The sequence below is a fragment of the Aythya marila genome (genome assembly GCF_965140915.1).
Source record: "Aythya marila genome assembly, chromosome: 24".
Lineage (NCBI taxonomy): Eukaryota > Metazoa > Chordata > Aves > Anseriformes > Anatidae > Aythya > Aythya marila.
In genome coordinates, this window is record NC_139065.1 from 3,819,388 (window position 1) to 3,833,388 (window position 14,001).

Here is a 14,001-nt window from a genome sequence, read left to right on the forward strand (position 1 = left end):
GCAGGATCCGGCGTCCCCCTCAGAGCTGGTGACAAGCAGAGGGGCTGCGGACTGCAGCTTTGCCTCCTTCCCCCTCCTCGCCCGGCTGCAGAAACGCAGAGCATCAGCTGTGCCCAGCCAAGCAGCACGGGGACACCCCCGTGTCACCTCTCCAGAGGTGGCAAAGCCTCCGGTGCCTTCGTCTTCCCAGCCCCTGCACTGCGGCTGCCTCCGGCGCAGCAGTTCGCTCCCCGGGGACGTTGTATGGGGAGGCAGCAGGGCACAGGGCACCCATCCTGCCACCGCCCCCCCCCGGGCTGAGCTGCCGCCCCTCTGGGACACGTAGCACGCTCTGGGCACTGTATTTATTTATTCCTTTATCCCGAGGGGCTGCGGGACAGGGGGAGCAGGAGGTGACAAAGAGGGGCGGCACCGGGGAGCGGAGCGCAGGCACCATCCCAGCAAGCGTGCGGACACGTCTTCACAGCAGGATTAGCTCAGCACCAGCCCAGGGCCTGCGTGACCCCAAAACACCAAAACATTCCCCATAGGAACCTTGCAAGTACCTTGCCCCAGCGCCCTGCTTGGCTGCAGCGAGCGGGGCCGCTGCGAGCAGGAGCCGGCGGCGAGGCGCTCGCGCTCCTGCCAGGGCCCGGCTTTCCCCTGCGTGCTTCTCCTTCAATGTGAAATGGAAAGGGGCTTTCAGCCTCCGTGTTTGCTGTGGTCGCTTTTTTTCTGCTGGATTTTGGCCGCTTCTTCCACTGGCCAGCACCTGGGGCCGGGCCGGAGGGAGCTGCCTTCCCCACCCCGTCTCAGCCGGAGCCCAAAGAGGCTGCGAATCGGTGGTGTTTTTGGGCAGGCGCCTTGCCCCGTTAACAACAGGCTCCCCCAGGCAGGAAGGCCGATTTCCTTTCAGGAGCCCAAATCCAGATGGTCGGAGGCTCCTTCCAAGCTCCGAAAACCCTGTTTTAGAAGGCCCTTAGGTCTCAACAGCAGCTCAGCGCCCGGCCCGCTGGCAGCACCGTCTGCCCTCTGCACCCCCAGCTCTTTTTCGAGCTGTTCTGCGGTCACCCAGACCTGAGGTGCTCAGCGCACCATGCTTTATTTTTATTTTATTTTTTTTGGGGGGGGGAGCAGGACATTGGCTTAAACCCACCCTGCTTCCTTTTTGCTGCTCTGCGGTGGACAAACCGTGCTCAGAGATGGAAGGTGACCGAGTGCGCTCGGTGACAGGCGGCACGCTCTTGTCCTGAGAGCCCCAGGTCCCCTAAGAAGGACTCACCACGAGGGTTTAACTCCCCAGGAAAATGCCGGGGGGGCCCCACCACCGAATATCGGCAGTCTGGGTGCTCACGGTGCTGGGTGCTGTGAGGGAGCTCCCCGGCTTCCCTGCCTGGCCAAGCACCAAGCTGGGGGGGACGCCCCATGGGGTCGGTGCAGGGAAAGCGCCGGTGCCTGCTCCCCGTCCCCGCTGAGCCAGGGGACAAGGATGGGGACAAGGACGGCGCGCAGGGGCTCTGCTCACCTGGGGGACACCCAGCACCCAGCAGAGACATTTTAGCAGCACACCTTTGGCTTCACAGCTCCACAAGACAGGGGAGGAACCCCCAGCAAAGAGCCCAAAGCGTTTGCTGGGGGCTGCGCGCGCAGGACCCTGGGGTTACCCTCCCCTGGCACCACTCAGCGCAAAATTATCGAGGTGCAGGCCCTCGAAGGGGGGGAAAAAAAATGTTACGAGCGTTAAACCAGGGCTTGGGCGCGCGCAGATGTTACACTGGTTTAACTTGAACTGGGTTGCGTGCCCAAACAACAGGATTAGTGCTGAGGGAAGGCTGCCGACACCCAGCGTTGCACCAGGGCCGCTGCGATGCCGCCTGGTGCCGCCACGTGCGTGTTTTCCCCTTGTTTCTCCCCCCAAAAATAAAGGGGTGAGGGTTGGGTCTGCCAGGGCGAGGGGGCTGTGGTTTGTGCTCGAGCCTCTGCAGCTCGAGGAGTGCGTGCGCCCTCCTGGGTGACACCGGCACCCGGTGGTCTTGGGGACGGCAGGGGGCTGCGCACTATTTTTTTGGGGCTGCCCCCCGTGTTTTGTGGGGCTGCGCACACCCCGATGGGCACGGGGCAGCTCAGGGAGGACAAAATTCAGTGCCCCTGAGGAACCCTAAATTTTTTATCACGGTTGGTGGTGCTCCGGAGATCCCCGTGCCCGGAGCGGGGAGGGTTTTGGGCACGGGGGTACCCCCCCTGCTTTGGGGTCCACACCCCGTTTTGGGGCACCCACTCCATTTTGGGGCACCTACTACATTTTGGGGTACACACCCTGCTTTGGGGCACCCCCCCCCAGTTTGGGGCACCCCCGCTGCGGGTGGGGGGGTCCCCACTGCTTTGGGGGTGCACGCACCTCACCTCCATGGGGCTCAACCCACGCCCCCCAGGGGGGTGCAGCCACTGCAGGGGGGGTCCCATAGGGCTTGGGGGTGCCCCCACAACCCAAGCGGGGGGGGCTACACCGGGCGGGTGCTTCCCAGAGCCTTGGGGTGCCAAAACCCTTTTTGCACCCCCAGTGCCGGGGGGGGGGGGGGGCACAGAGTGGTGGGGGGCGTGCGCTGCCCGAGGGGGGGGGGGCACATTGCAGGGGTTCTCCATGCATTACACCTCCCGGGGGGGTACAGCACAAAGTGGGGGGGACCCCAATAAATGGGGATGGAGGGGGGGGACCCCAATGAATGGGGAAGGGGAGGGGGGACCACGGTGGTGGCCAGCAAGGGCGCTGCGCATCCCCCCCACCCCGGGGGGGGGGTTGCACGGAGGGGGTCCGGGGGGGGGTGCACACCCCAGGGAAGGGACGAGGGGGGGGCGAGGACCCCCGGGTGCCCCTCCCCGTCCCCCTTAAGCGGCCGCCACCTTAAGAGGGCCCCTCCCCCGGCGGGCGGGGGCCAGCCCGGCTCGGCTCGGCACGGCTCGGGGGGGGGGGGATTGGGGGGGGTTGCCATGACAAGCAGTTTCTCCCGCTAGCCCCGGAGCTCGCCGCCTTCCTCCTCCTCCTCTTCCTCCTCCTCCTCCTCCTCCCATGGCCTCCCGGGGGGGCTCCGCCGGTAGCCGGGGCTGGGCGCAGAGCCGGTGAGTTTGGGTTTATTTTTTTTTTTGGGGGGGGGGTTGTTTTTATTATTATTGTTTTTTTGGGGTGTTGTACGTTGGGGGAAGAGTCTGGGGGGGTCGCAGTTGCTGCCCCCACCCCGTAGGAGGGGAGGGACCCCCCCCTTTTTGAGCCCCCCCTCCCCGTCTCCAAGTCTCCGGGGAGGAAGGGACGGAGCCGGGGGGGGGGCGCAGCGCAGCAGGTGGGATGGGGGGGCTAAAATGGGGTGTGGGGGGGCTAAAATGAGGAGGGGGGGTGCTAAAATAGAGGGGGGGGCTGTGTCTTGGTCCCTTATCCCCCCCCCTCCCCAGTGGGCGATGCGCATCCCCCAGCCTCGGCGCTGCGCGACCCCAAATGGGGGAGGGTCTTTGGGGGGGTGTCAGGGTCTTTGGGGGGGGGTGAGGGTCTCTGGGGGGGTCTATAGGGAGGGGGGAGGGTCCTAATGGGGGGTGCACCCTGTTTTTGGGGGGGGGGGGTTGAAGGAGCCTTGCCTGTGTCCTGCAACTTGTTGCTCGCCCCTATTTTTTTTTGGGGGGGGGGTGTCAGGGTTTGGGGCTGCGTGTGGCCGTGGGGGGGGGGATTGGAGGGTACAAAAAGGGTGGTGGGGGCACAAAATGGGGGGGGGGGCAGGATGCGGCCACTGCCTCCAGCCCTGGGCACGCCGCAGCTTGGCAGCGGGGCCGGAGGGATGGGCAGAGGCAGCGCAGGGCTTGGGGGGGCGGGGGGGGGGCAGCGCCTTGCGGCAGCCCAAGGACGATGCAGGGGGGGCTGTCGTGTCGTGTCCCCCCCCCAAAAAAAAAAGAAAAATAATAATAAATCAATCCCTTTCCCTTGGGGGCTGCTTGCCTGAGGCGGACGATCGCATCCACAGCAGGAGCGGAGGAGTGGGGAGTGGGGGGGGGGGGGGGGGGGGGCAGGGGAAAAATGGGGGAAAAAAAGGAGAAAAATGAAAAGCGGTGAGGCTGTGGCCCCCCGTGGTCGGCGGGTCTGGCTCCTGCCCCTTGTCTGCAGCAAGGTCCTGGATCCGCAGTGCTCCGTCCCCCCCCAGCATCCCCCCATGGGCGCACGGCACCCCCCGGGCACGACCCCCCAGGGGTTGGGGGGGTCCTGGGGTGGCGGCGTGGGGCTGGGTGGGCCCCCCCCCATCGCCAGACCACCCCCCCCATCGCCAGAGGCGAGCTGGGCGCTGGGAAGGGCGCGGGAGGAGGGACAATAGGTTATTGTCCTCTTATCTCTGGAGACCTGAGCTTGGGTGGGGGCTCGCTTTGCAAACCCCGAAGCCTCCTCGCAGCCTGTTTGCGCCCGGCGGGGCGGAGGTGTGGGTGCTGGGGGGGCACTGCTTCGTGCCCCCCACCCCACATGGCTGCGGTGCTGCTGTTTGCATGTCCGGCACGCTGGGTTTGTGCTGGCTGCGTGGCTCCAGACGGTGCCCTCGACCTCAATCCTGTGCTTCCCGGAGCACTGAAAGGCACCTGAATTATTTTGTGGGGAGCAGGAGGAGCAAACACCCCCCCCCCCCCCGATTCCCTCTGCTCCCCCCCGTGCCGCAAGGCTTTGTCCTGCGGGCAGCCCCTGGGTGCCTGGCCCCAGGAATTGCCACCCCAGTCCCATTAGGGTGGCAGGGACAGGGCTGGCTGCAGGGTGTCCCCCCCCCAAACCGCAGCTCGTGCTCTCCGGGGATGAATGGAGAGAGCCGGGGGGGGGGGTCCTGGAGGCCTCCCAACATCTTCGTGCCCTTTGCTTCCCCGCAGCCGTCGCCTCTGCTCTCAGATCCGTGCTTTTCCTGCCCCGTGCCAAAGCTGGCGCGGCCCCGCCGTGATGGAGGAGGTGCCCGTGCTGGCTGCCTTCGCCTTGGGCAGGGCACCCGAGCGGCCCCGTGGAGCTTCCCCATTCCTCCAGCGGCCCCGGAGCGCCGTGCCCTGCACCGTGCCCAGCCCCTCGGGGCTCAGGTTCCTTCCCCGACCCACCCTCGCCCGCAGCGGGGCCGTGGGTGCCGCGCCGGGGACGCTTTCGAGCCCCCAGCTTGGTGCTGGCACCTTCCCCGGGGAGACGAGCTCGCCGGGGCGATGCTGCCAGAGCTGCAGGTAGAGGCTTGAGAAGGTGCAGGGCGGCGTCACCGCCTGGTTTTTGGGTGTTTTTTTTTTTTTATGGGGTTGAGACGGTGACGGAGGGAATTCCCTGCGCTGGCTGCCTGGCGTGCCGTGGCTCTGGCTCCTGCCGCGCCGGGGATGCCGGTGCCGGTGCCGCGCGTCCTGCCCTGCGCCGTGCCCACGGAGCTGGGAGCGGCCGTGGGGCGACCGCAGGTCCCGGGGAAGGGTGAGTAAGAGCAGGGAGGGACTGCTGCTCCCCCACACCATTGTTGTGCAGCAGAAAGCACCGGGGTGGAGCCCTGCGCGGAGTTCCCCCCTTCCCCAGGGCCTTTTCTGGCTCTGCCCCGGGGAGCTGCCGGCACCTTCCCTGCCCGCGCCGTGGCTGCGGGTTCCCTGCACGCTCCCTGCTCACCTCCTTTTATTTTTTTATAAATATATAATATGTATTTACCCTTGCTAGGCCATGCTTTTGCCCACGGCAGTCGCCAGCACCCGTTGCAGCTCCGTGGAAGGAGCCTTCAGGGATCTGGGGGGACGCGAGGAGCCCGGCGCCGAGCGGCGGCTGTAGGGCGAGCGGCGGTTCCCCTTATCTCCTGCCCCCCTTATCTACCAGCTGCTCCCCTTATCTGCTGCTCCCTTTATCTTGCTCCCCTTATCTACCTTCTGCTCCCTCCCCAGGGCACCCGGGCCCCTCCCCGGGGGGGGGAGGCTGCGCTGTGCTCGGCAAATCGCTGCTGCTCTCCGTGCCGGGGGGACACCACGGTGCCTCGATGGGGTGTGGAGGGGTGGCCACGGCGTGCGCCGAGAGGTGTCACCTCCTCCGGCGTCCCCAAATCCCTTCGTCTCGCCAGAGGCTGCTGGGATGGGAGCCAAGCGGGCTTGGGGATGCGGCGTGAGGCTGGGACGTGGAGAAGTGGTGGAAGAGGAAAGAAATCGGCCTGGGTGAGCTGGGGAACCGAGCCCGTCCCTGTCACCCTCGTGTCGTGGGCAGGAGGGACCGAGGACCCGTCCCGTGGTGCTGGAGATGCTCCCGGGGCATGCAGCTCCCAGCTTTGGGCGCAGTGGGAGGGGAAGGGGCCGCTCTCCCTGGGGAAAAAAAAAATCCTCCCTCTGTGCAAAACCCTCATTCCGTGCCAAATCCTCCCTCCTGTGACAAGGGGGGGAGCGCAGTGACCAGCTGGAGGGGAGGGACACGGGGGTGGTGGCGCCCTGTCCTCCCCCCCTCGTGTCCCCTGGTGCAGGTCCACGGTGCGGCCGTGGGAGCCCCGCTCCCCGCCAGGGCTTCCCGAGCCTCAGCTAACGAACCGTCCGACTTTGATGTTTTAATTAGTCGCTTTTGGCTTTAATGCGGAGGGATAATAGAGTTTCCGCGGACTTATAAATCCTGCCCCTCGATTTGTTCATTAGAAAAGGGGAGGGAAAGAAAAAAAAAAAAAAAAAAAAAAAAAAAGAAGAAGGCAGCAGCACTAACCCTGGGTAGGGAAAGGAAGAAAGCAAAGGCAGGAGACGTGCGGAGCGCATGACGAGCGGCTGGCGTGTCACTCGCCGGGATGGGGACTCATTAAAGCGCTAATTAAGCAACCCAGATCCTCCGACAGCTCCCCGTGAGTAAGAGCTGAGCGTGGTGCCCTCCTGCCTGGGAGCTCCTGGCTCTGGGTTTTAGCTGGAGGAGCCGAGGTGTGGGGCTGGGGATTGGGGCGCGGGGTGCTCGGGCACGTGGAGAGGGCCCTGGGGGGACCCTGGCGTGGGCATACGGGGCCGTGGAGTGCTTCCAGGCTGCCCCCATGGGGGACCTGTCCCATCTGCGTCCCCCACCCGGGCTGGGATACGCGGGGACTCCTCGGTGGGTGCAGGATTTGGCCGCCTGTCCCCTCTGCTTTGTGCTGCCGGGGAAACTTTGGCTTCCATGGCAGGGATGAGTCGGCAGCCGGGCACCAAAACCCGAAGCAGCCGGGCGCTCCGGCGTCCCCAGGCTGCGCCCGCCGTGTCGGTGCCGTGCAAATCCGAGGCCTTTTTATTTATTTTAAGGCGATTAACGTGTGTTTTTTCCCCCCCTCTGCCGAAGCCACCGGGGTCTGCAGGACGCAGCGAGGCGCTGGGGTGCCTGGGCAGCGCGTCGGAGCCCTACCCGGAAGAGTTTGGCCGGCAGGGGATGGGGAGGGAGGAATCCGATCCCGATCCCTCCCGCTCGCCGACGGGAGCCGAGCGCGGCGCTTCCCGGGGCCTGCTGCTGCTGCTGCCCCCGGCCAGGCGGCCCGGGGAGGGGGGTCTGCACCCCGTGTCCCCCCCGATTCCTCCGCCGTCGAGGCCGCCGCCGGCTCCTCTTTGTCTCGGGTGCGTTAAGGTCAGCCCTGCCCGCCGCGGCGCCGTCCCGCAGGGAGCTGGGAGCAAGCCAGAGCCTTGTGCCGCGGGGTCCTGACCCCAGCATCCTCCTCCTCCTCCTCCCTGTGAGCAGGAGGAAGGCTTGGGGCTGTGCTCCATGCCGGGGGCTGTGTCTGGTAACAGGGGGGGCGGTGGGGAGGGCTGAGACCCGAGGGGATCGCTGCAGCGGTGGCAACCCCAAAGCCTCCCCCGGGGCCGGGGCCGGGACCCGAAAGCGCCGCTCGCTCGCGGCTCCTGCGCTCCCCGGGCTAAAAATAAGCTGGAGGTGCTGAGGCTGCTCGGCCCAGGGGGGGCTGCTGAGAGCTCGGCCCCGCCGGGGTCTGGCCGGGGCTCGCCGCGACCTTTGCTCTTTGAGCAGCGGATCCCCCCCGCTTGGCTTTTCAGGTCCGGGCTCAGATTTCGGGCAGAAGGCGGCCGATTTGCAGCGCCGCTTCCTAAGGTGCTAATTCAGGACCCCGCTGGGCAGCTCGGGCTCCGTTGTCCCTTTCCTTTCCCTTGGCTTTCCCCGGCCGTGGTGTTCGCCCTCCCTCGTGTGTGACTTTTTATCATCTTATTCCTGCGAGTCGCCGAGCTCAGAGGCGCCGATGCTCCATTTTTCGCCCTGGCCCTCCCAGAGACTCAGCAGCGTGGCGCTCCGGCTTTTTATCTCTTCCTTCCCACCTTCTTGCAAGCCACTTGAAAGTAACCCTGGGCTGGCGAAGCGCTCGGCTGCTGCGGGCAGAGCTCGGGCTGGGCTGTGCGGATGCTTTTTACCCGGCGGTGGCAACGCCGCTCCCGTCCGCGTGCCATCCGTCAGGCTGTCACCGCCGCGGGCAGCCAAGGGACGCGAGGACACGCGAGAAGATGGCTCAGGCCCGCGGGCAGCTTCTGCCTCGGCTGCTTTCGGAAGCCCCAGCCGTGAGGTTTGCTGTGAAAGCCGAGCTCGGGGTGATGTGGGAGGGGGGACGGATGCGGGTGTGATGTGCTGGAGGGGCCGTTTGGGGCAGGGGATGTTTGGGAAGCTCCCGGTTCTGGGTGCCACCTGCGCAGAACCCACCCAGGAGGAGCCACAGGTTTATTTGGAAAAACCCCGTGAGCACCAGCGACAAAAAAAAAATAAGGGGTGAGATATCCTGGTGGCAGAGGAGCCCCAGGAGGGCTGCGGGAAGGCAGAGCTGTGCCTGGCGAGGGTCACGTCCCTCGTGCCAGGAGAGGAGGAAAGCTGCAGCAGCAGCAGCCCGCTGGGACGCGTTACTCAGTGCCGGGATTTATCCCGCGTCCGGGCGGAGGGACCTGGCTGCCTCTGCCCGGGGGCACTGGGGAAACTGGGGAGTGAATCAGCCGCGGGGAGCCGGGACCGTAAACCCGGCTTGGCTGTGGAAAAACTGAAAGCGTGGCTCCTGCTCCTCTTTCCTGGGTGTCCTCGTGCAGACGTGGCTCTGAGTCACCGCATCCTGCCCGACGCCGCCTGGGGAAAGCGCAGGGGCCGGGAGCTGTGGGGCGCTGAGGGGCCGGGCTGCTCCCCGAGCCGGTGACACCGCGGGGAGAGCTCCCGTGACCCGAGACACCCGCGTCCCCACGGCCACGCTGCCGAAGTGTGAAAGTGCCCAGCCCGCGTTTTCCAGGGTGACTAGTGCTGGCTATTTTTAGTCGTCCAGGCTGGGCTCGGCTAAATGATGTCTTTTGAGTTTTATTTGAGGGAGGAGGGGCGAAGCGGAGCCTTTTCCCGAGTGACGAATTGCTCGTGGAGCTGACCCCAAGTGGATTATCCAAAACCAAAAAGGGCCGGACCGGCTGAGTGCTCGGGCAGTTTCTTCCTCGGAGAGCATGGTGCCATGCGCCTCCCCGAGCGAGCTCCTTGGGGAAGGAGAAATCCCCCTTCCCTTGGGGAGAAACCTAATCTCATCCCGCTACCCGCTCCCGCATCCCAGGGGATGCGCTGTGCCCCCCGAGGACCAGCCCTGGGAGCGCCGTTCAGCTCCGCAGGGGGGTTGAGCGTGCGGGCTGCTCTTCCCATGGGCGGCTGGAATCACTCGGGTGCGCTCTGGGTGCCAAAACGCAGCTGAGCACTGCTCCCGGAGGAGAGGCTGCTTTGCCTGCTGGGGGAAGGAGGCTGGAGCCGTGTTCTGCAGGTGGATTTTTTTGGGGGAGGCTCAGCCAGGGTGCTACAGAGGTGGCCGCTCGGGTACCCAGTGGGTGCTCGAGGGTTGGGTGCTGCCCTGGGCCGGGCTCTGGTGAGCCCAAATCCTTCAGCATCGCCTTCTGCCTCCGCTCACTGCTGGATTCTGGTGTGTTGAGGCTGTAGTGCTATCTCCTGACCCGCTGCCTTTAATCTCCTTTAATTCATTGCGTCCCTTCTCGCCGTTGTTTTTCCTCTCTCCCCGTCCCTGCCTGCCATCTGCAGACGCGCTCGGCTGCCGCGCGCCAGGCTTCACCTCGCGCCGCCGTCCTGCGCCCGCGTTCAGCTGCCTGCTCGGGGTGGAGCAGGCGGCGTTTCCTTGTTTTTCTCTCCCCTGCAGCATCTGCATGTTTCTCTGCAGGGCAGCAGCCGGGGGAATCCTCTCGCTCCTGCAGTTGGACGTGAAATGCATCAAATCCGTGCAAGGCGCTGCAGCTCGCGCTTCTGCGGCGCAAGGGGGGGGGTGCGTGCGGGGTCTCTGCTGCTCTCTCCCCGGGCAGATGCCGCCCGGAGGCTTGCGGTGTTTCCTGCCCTGGCTGGCACTGCGCTCAGGGGACTGTCCCTTTTCCCTTTGGAAAGGACAATGAAGGGATCCTCCCTTCCTCCTGCCACTCCTCTGGCCGCAGCTGCCTGCAGCCTCGCTGTTTTCCCAGCCCTGCGGCGTGCGCAGGAGCCTTGCTGCGCTCCTGCCCTGCTCGAGGGATGGGTTCGGGAAGCAGGGACCCGGAGGAGAGGGCAGGGCTTCCCCAAACCTCTCTGCCCTGCAGCAGGAGGTCAGTGTGGAGGACGAGGAAGCCTCGCTCACCCCGGTGCTGTGCTGCTTGGCTCGGTGGCGGCGAGCGGGGAGCCAGCAGCCGGCTCAGCACCATCCGCTCGCTTTATTCCAGGCAGATCCTCTGGCAGCAGAGCGCTCTCAACGCCCCGATCGCTGCAGTAATCTCCTGCCCTATCGCTGCTAAAGCCGCTATTATCCCCGGATTAGCCCTGGAGCTTCGATACCCACCTGTACGCACGACCTCTTCGAGGCCGGGGCTGCCGCGGCAGCGCTGCCCGCAGGGTCCCCTGAGCGCAAAGCGGTGACCGTCCCGCTGTCACCTCGGGTGACCTCGTGGCTCAGAGGCAGTTTGTTCGGAGGGCAGGGAGCGCTGCTCGGCTGTTTTAGGGCTGGTGGGTCTATGCCAGGTGGGGCACGGCTCAATGGGGGGCTTGAGGTGCTGCACCCCCATTTAATGGGGTGGCTGTGGCAAGGGGGTGCCCTGAGCGTCGTGCCTGGCTCTGCTGCGAGGGTCGCTGCCTCCAAGTGGAGTTGCCTCAGGCTGGTTGGTTTTTGGTGTTGCTGTGGGTTGATGGCAGGGTTTTAATGGGGTGAGCTGCAGGCTGCTTCCATCACCGTGGGGTTGCAATTTGTGGGCACGAAAGGTGCGTGTGGTGGCAAAACCCAGGAGGTGGGAGAGTGCCAGTGGGGCTGGGAGGCACCCCCAAGGTTGGGGGACACCCGTGGGCAGCAGGAGCCTCGCCAGAAACTTCATGCTGACCCCTGAGGGAAGAGCTATCCCAGTGCCTCTGGGTTACTGGTGCAACTGGAAGCCACTGGGGCGGTGCCTGAAGGACAGCAGGAGGGAGCCTGGGGGGCTTGGGGCGCAGCGCAAGGAGGGCGCTGGGTCTAGATGGGGCCAGGCACAAGGGCACGTGCTGGGGGACAGGGCCATGGGGCCCGTCCGCTTTGGGGACAGCGAGGGGGGGCTGCCCCCAGCTGCTGGCACCCGGTGGTGATTTTGGGACTGGCACAGAGCAGCGCAGCCCGGAGCGAGCCTCTCCGCCAGGGCTCAGCCTGGGCAGGGCAACTCTTCAATCTATCGGCGCTTTAATTAAAGCACGTTAACGGCTTTCAGATGCATCGACACCTGGCGTAGGCAGAGGACCTAATAACTGGGGAACGTGTTAGCTGCCTGCGGGTTACCTTGGGGCTGCGGCTGGCACTTGTGGGAAGTGCAGCTCTAACAAAGAGGCTTCAAAGAACGGCCCCAGTGTGCGCTTTCCCTGCTCGGCCCCGTGTGCTCTCCTCACATCCCCCCCCTGCCCTGGAGATGCAGGACAAGGGGGTGTCCCGAGGCATTGAGGAGGGCGGATTTTGGCTGTGGGATTGCCCGGGGGCAGCAGTGGGGTGAGGGCTGGGTGCTGCGTGGCTCACCCTGTGCGTGGGGTGGGTGCCCCCTTGCCTCTCCATCCCAACCCCGTTGTTCGGCTCCAGCACTGCGCCAGCGAGCCCCTCTCCTCGCTGCCATTTCCCTCCCCGTTCCCTCATGTGTGGCTTTATTACTTCTTATTTTTTTTAAAGCAGATTGCTGCTATTTGCTTAAAGAGCTGCTTCTCCAGCCCCGGGCCGCGGGGGAGCCTGGCAGGGCCGGGGCGTGCGCGCGCGCTCCCGCGATATTTTGCATTATCCTGAGCAACTGGCTCGGATTAGCTAGTCCTTCCCCTGCCCCTCCCCGTGCTCTCTTGGCCCATCTGGCTCTCCTCTCTTATTTATTGGTACATATTTTCCAGGCTCTGATTTGCCTCTTCTGCAAAGCCGCCGCTCTGCCCAGATTTGATCTCCCGATGATATCACGGGCTTCGCTCGGCGAGGGTCTAATTTGGTGCCGGGGATGCAGGGCTTTCTTCCCTCGTATAAATATTGCCTTTTGGTCTTCTGCGTCACTCCCTCTCTCCCTCCCTCCCTTTAATTAGACTTCTTACTGCATGGAACAGTTTGCAGTTATATATGGAAAACAGCCTACACTTTCCCAGGAGCGGGGCATGTCGGGAAGGGAAGCGGCGAGCAGCCGGCGCGCTCGCCCTGGGAGCGCGGGTGTTTTTCCTATCGCAGGCACGCTTCTGCTGCCTTTGCTTTTTTAACCCTTTTGGGGCGAGGAGGGGGCTTCCAGCCCCCCCCCCTCACCCCCCAGCCTGGTTGCTTACCTTTCCCTTTTCTCCTCCCCAAATCCCCGCTGTTTGTTTGGAGCTCCGAGTGGAGAAGCCCGGACGTCCCGGTGACGCAGCGCGAGGGAAACCCGCGAGCATGGGTGGGAGAAGTGACCCGTGATGTGAGCTGGAGCCAACACCGTTGGGAGCAGAGGGGACAGCCACCCCGTCCCCAGCCCGTGTGGCAGCGTCCCCTCAGCCGTGTCCCTGCTGCTGGCCTCGGGGTCGGGCACCCAGCTTGGGGACGTGCCCGTGGTGCCGTCCCTGCTGCCCTCCAGCACTGGGGTGGCCGGGCGCATCGGGGTTCCCCTCTACCAGGGTGCACCCACGCTTTGGGGAGACCCTGGGCATCCAGTCCAGGTGTCAAACACGCTCTGCGCCCCCTGCCTCAGTTTCCCTTGCTGTGACCAGGAGGGATTTGATCGCTGTTTCTTATTTTCTTTGCACGTGCTCTCTCTTTTCGCCGAGGAAGCGGCTCGTCGCGCCGGCGGAGAGGTTAGTGCTGCGCGCCCGCCGCCGGCATCGCTCCCCGGGGACACCCTGCGGTGGGACAGGGGGCTCAGCCTCACCCCCCTGGTGATACAGAGCCCCCAGCTACATGCAGGGGAGGAAACCAAACCCATCCCAAGGGGAAGCCTGGCTGTGGACGTCCCCTGTGGGTTCTGGGGTGTATAGGGCCGGTGGGGCGCTCGCCAACCCCACGGGTGACAGCAAACGCAGCCGATGCTCCTCCCGGCTGCTGCTGGAGGAAGTGGCGGGGCCTATTTTAAGCCCCCGGGGATGTTCAGGGTAGGAATCCCCTCTCCCTGTGTAATCCTGCTAAAAATACCGTGGCTGTACCCATGCGCCCCGGCCGCTCGCTCTCTGCTTCTCCGGGTGTTGTTTTGCCTGCGAGACGCCCTCGGTCTCCGTGGGTCGGTGCCTGCCTGCTACTTCGTTTTATTTTAAGCCGAGCTGTTTCTCCTCTCCCTGAAGAGGGTGCGGAAAGGTGGGAGTCGGGACTGCCGGGATCTCCTCCCGGCTGGGGGCTGGCGGAGGGCTGCAGCCCCCCCGGCACCTCGCTGCCTCAGTTTCCCCACCCCCGTATGGTGCAGGGGGGCAAGGTCCAGCCCCGTCCAGGACGTTGCCATGCTGATTAACGGGCCGTAATTAATCCCTTCCTGCACGCAGGGGTGCTGTTCCTGGGAATGAGGCGTGTTGGAGCCACGGGGGCTGTGGCAGTCAGAGCCCAGCAGGTTCCCAAACCTGTGGTGTCCCCAGGCTGGGTGGGGGAGCCAAAGGGAGCCCAGGACTCG

The 14,001-nt window shown here is 65.1% G+C and overlaps 1 protein-coding gene across 10 annotated transcripts in view; it reads left to right on the plus strand.

The window, feature by feature from the left end:
• Positions 1–2,981: 2,981 nt before the first annotated feature.
• Positions 2,982–14,001, plus strand: part of ATP2B4 (ATPase plasma membrane Ca2+ transporting 4) — a 45,263-nt gene continuing 34,243 nt past the window's right edge. For 7 of the 10 annotated variants that reach the window (XM_082778522.1, XM_082778527.1, XM_082778528.1 and 4 more), the window contains exon 1: positions 2,982–3,096. The gene's annotated coding sequence lies outside the window, so the exon portion shown is untranslated. Of the gene's footprint in view, positions 3,097–6,263; positions 6,807–7,426; positions 7,537–12,698; positions 13,202–14,001 lie in introns of those variants that run through there. The other 3 variants (XM_082778526.1, XM_082778525.1, XM_082778524.1) reach the window with 3 other exon arrangements.